We start from the raw sequence: 4,331 nt of genomic DNA, 5'->3' as shown, positions 1-4,331 counted from the left end.
GTGTGTCATGGAGATATGAGGTGGCAAAACAGTGTGTGTAGATGGCGATGTGTGTGTTGTTGGCGCACGGTGTGTGTTGCCGGCGATGAAAGAGACAAAGAACCAGCAGTGATAGGGGAAAAACAACACAAATTTATTTAACCAAAAAATAATCATTTTTCTTTTTTGACGAGACAGGGAAGGGGAAATAATATGAACATAGGGGGTGTGGAGCTGGGAGGATTGGCAAGGTGTGGACGATGAAGAGGTTCCAGAGGAAGGGCTTACTAAACTTGTGGGGTCTGGGAGGTCAAGGATGGAAGTAGACACATTAGGAGTGGAAGCATGGGATGGGAGAGACACATTGGAAGGGAGAGAAAAACTGGACAACACAGACACATTGGGAGGTGAGGCTGGAGGTAGTACGACAGTTCTGGTGGCACAACTCTTTTTAGATTTTTGTCCCGTATTAGGCGGCTGCATTCTTTTTTTGTGTCTCCTTGGGAGGCTGGCAGTGGTGGGGTCAGCAGGACGTGCAGAATGTGGACCTGGCCTGGTGGTGGCAGAGGCCACCGGAACTTTGGCCTGAGTCTGCTGCTCCTGCTCATCTGCACTGGAATGGTTCTGTAAAGAAAAAAAATTTTTTTGCCACATGTGTAAAGTGACAGTGAATACTTACCAATCAATAGCAAATGTACTCACTTCAGTCTCCTGTCCACTCTGTGAGGTCTGGTCTTCACTGGAGGCCATGATGAGGAATGCTGCAAGAGAGACAAATGATTACAGACTGCAGGGAGAAAAACAGACAGGCAGACATATAGCTTTTGATAGTGTTTCAAAAAAGTCATCAAATGCTTCCAATGCTTCTAAAAAAGATGCTGCAATGCTTGTAGTGTCTTGAGAGTACTGGACTTCCACTGCCCACACCTTCTTTTATAAGGTTTGTTTGGGGGGTGGCTTAAAACCAGTTCCTAGATATGTTTACTCTTAAAAACACATGCGTACGCAAACGCAATAGTACGCATGTCCTTGCGTACCAATGCGTTCCCATAGATTGTAATGCATTTTTTTACGCACTCCTTCTGCAAGCATTCGCATGCGTATGGTGGCGGAAATTTGCCGCCACAAAAAATGCAACTTGGTGCGTTAGCCGCACCCAGCCGTACATCGCAAAATGATGCATGTGTAAGCAAACACAGGCGAATGCATCCAAACGCATGAACCTGCATCCACAATGTTAAAGATATGAAATCAAGATGCATGCGGATGTATGTGTCAGAAACGCTGCGGACACAACGCAAATGTGAAACTGGCCTTATATTGATCCTGGGTTAAAAACATTTGGACTCGACTCAATGTCTTCATACAGCCTAATTTGTGGATTTGGATTCTACAATTGTACAGAATTGCACAGTACAGTGTACTATTGTAGGGAAATAGAACAGCCCAATTGCATTATAGAAGCTGAGAGAGGTGGAAGTAAAAACTAGTCACCTGTTTTCATTGACAATTTGAAGAATTATGAATGCTGCTCTGAATTATAATGTGTCAGGATCACTAGATAAAGAATAGAATAAACACACACTTTTAAATGGAATTTTAGTTGGTATACGTGCAATATATAAACGCATGTTCACATTGGCCATAAAACAGACAAAACCTACAAAAACATAGGGTTCCTATTAACACTGTTCTTGATTAAAAACAGCATAAAAGTCATCCCACCACGACAAGGTGATCCTATTCAGGACGGTCCTACACTGTCAAATATTAAAAACCTTACCATGTGTCAGAAGTGACCTGTGTGAATAAGGGCAGACAAAGGACTTGGCCATGAACTCTGGACACCTCAGCCTTGGGAAACTTTAGAAATGTAATATCCTGCTCAAAGAGTGGAGGCCACACCCTCCTTTGCAAAAAATGCAAGAATCTATGATGAAACACACATATTGAGTTGGAGTTTGAGACGATATACATGCAATATATAAACGCATGTTTACATTTTCCATAAATCAGACAAAACCTACAAGAACAGGACATTACATTTATAAAGCTTCTCAAGGCTGAGTTATCCAGAGTTTGGGACTGAGTCCTTTGTCTGCACTTCTTCACATAGGTCACTTCTGACACATAGTAACGTTTTTAATATTAGACAATGTAGTACCGTCCCGAATAGGGTCATCTTGCCGTGGTGGGATGGATTTATGCTATTTTTTAAGCAAAAACAGTATTACTAAGAACTCTGTGTTATTTAAATGCACCTTTGCTCTTTACTTATTTAGTTACAGCAGGGTTTATGCTCATTTTGTTCTTGTATGTTTTATAAGGAATAGAATGTATTTTCAAAGCTAGCAGTATTTGGTCAGAATTTTACATCAGTATTTGTAAGCCAAAACCAGGAGTGGAACAATTAGAGGAAAAGTACAGTATAATAGAAACATATGCACCACTTCTGCATTTATCACCCACTCCTGGTTTTGGCTGAGAAATACTGATGTAAAATACTGACCAAATACTGCTAGTGTGACCCTAAAGAGGTCGACTAATGAAATGTATGGTCTACCCTTTAGAATAGGTCAACAAAACCAGATGGGTGGGATTCCAACCTGACACCTGAAACTCCTACTGACTGAATATTAGTAGCTCTAGTGGTTCTCTTAGGACCAAAAAAGAAAGAACCAGAGAATTGGTCAAATGATGGTAACAAAGAGGTTAGATGAATAAAAATGTATAAAAGTGTCTCATGATAATATGGTGGCACAGAAGGCACTCATACACGGTTATAACAAAGAGTTACACATCAAGCACATCAGAACATTAATATTAGATATAGCAAGTATTATAAGACAAAGAAAAACATAATTACAAAAGTCCTTATCCAAAGTGCATATGTGCTTAGTAGTGAGTTGGTACTATATAACCCAGTACAATATATAATACATCATTCATAATCATAAATATATTGTATAGATACCAACTTACATAGAGGTAGTATATTAATGGAGAATAATATTTACATGAAATTACATGAGCCAAAGTTGGAACATGAAAGGCAATCACAGTAGCATAATAATAGATTAGTAAGATTGAACAAAGATACCAGAAACAATGTAAGCAGCTGCTAGTGGTATGGCGTTGAACCACAAAGCACATTTCGGACCATGTCTTCATCAGGGGGTGATGTGTAGTGGACAGAACTAGTATATATAAGCAAATCCTAGTAGTCAGTTAGCATGGAGGCAGAGAAATGTCAGTGCATCCGGTCGTAGGAGGACCAGGAGGTCAGTCAGCACCTGTGTCATACAGCCACTGACGTCACCGGTCTCATGGTGACACATTATATGACAGGGTGGCCGGCGCTGCATAAAGATGTGTACATGGAGTTGCGGGGGCCTCCGGGCTTTGATGAAATGCCAGCGGAGACCCCCACGCAGCACAGAGCCCTGCCGCCACACTGCAGAGCACCGCCACCGCCGGACCACAGCCGCACCAGCCTGGGAAGGGAGGCTGCATCGGGACCGCCACCACAGGATTTGTAAGTATATTTAACCATAAGACGCACCCTCATTTTCCCTTAAAAATTTTTGGGAAAAATGTGCGTCTTATGGTTCAAAAAATACGGTAATGTGTCACATGCTTCTCTCTGTACCTAATTTGAATAAACTAGTGGTTCTCTTGTATAGGAGTTGAGCTGTAGATTTTGGCTACAGCCACTACACTGTTAATAGAGCTGTTCTGGTTAGCTCCATAAACTGTTTACATCTGGCCACAACAAGCGATCGTGCCAGCTGATCGGTGCGGGTGTCGGCTGTCCTATGGATAGGTCATCAATGTCATATGGTTGGACAGCCCCTGTAAGTTTTTTTTATGTAGAATATTGTGCATAGAAATATAGACATACCCTGTAATCTTTAATTCTATCTGCATTTAGTTATCTACATAGTCAGTTGCTCACTCCTTTCATCCATTGCAGTGTTTTTCACCCATTCAAATTAAGGCCGGGGTCAGACCTAACGTATAAAAATATGGTCCGTTTTTTACCGCCGAGATACGTAGAAATGTTCCCTGAACAGTGATCCGTATGTCATCCGTAGGCAAGGTGTGGCTGCTTATTTTGCGCATGTAAACCTCCATATGGCATCTGTATAGCGTTTTTTTCTTTCTAACGGTTTTGAGGCCTGAAATTAATTTAAATCATCATCAGCAACCCTATTTATTGCCTCTACAACAGGTGGCAGCCTCCAATCTGGCCATTTTGTTGCTGTGCTTGTGTTGTTGTATTGGTGGTTTGTTGGCAACATGTCAGACCTACTTCATTTCACCCCAACTGAGCGCGTCTTATACAACTGGGT

General features: G+C 41.6%; 1 long non-coding RNA gene across 1 annotated transcript; it reads right to left on the bottom strand.

Annotated features, from left to right (window-relative positions):
* Positions 1-222: 222 nt before the first annotated feature.
* LOC143809930 (uncharacterized) lies at positions 223-1,837 on the bottom strand. Its single transcript, XR_013222541.1, has 3 exons — positions 1,763-1,837; positions 682-740; positions 223-603 (listed from the first exon to the last, which is right to left on the bottom strand). It is a non-coding gene; the product is annotated as an uncharacterized LOC143809930 (long non-coding RNA).
* Between the last annotated feature and the right edge of the window lie 2,494 nt (positions 1,838-4,331).

Source organism: Ranitomeya variabilis, chromosome 2 (genome assembly GCF_051348905.1).
Source record: "Ranitomeya variabilis isolate aRanVar5 chromosome 2, aRanVar5.hap1, whole genome shotgun sequence".
Taxonomy (NCBI): domain Eukaryota; kingdom Metazoa; phylum Chordata; class Amphibia; order Anura; family Dendrobatidae; genus Ranitomeya; species Ranitomeya variabilis.
This window is presented reverse-complemented; position numbering and strand designations above follow the sequence as displayed.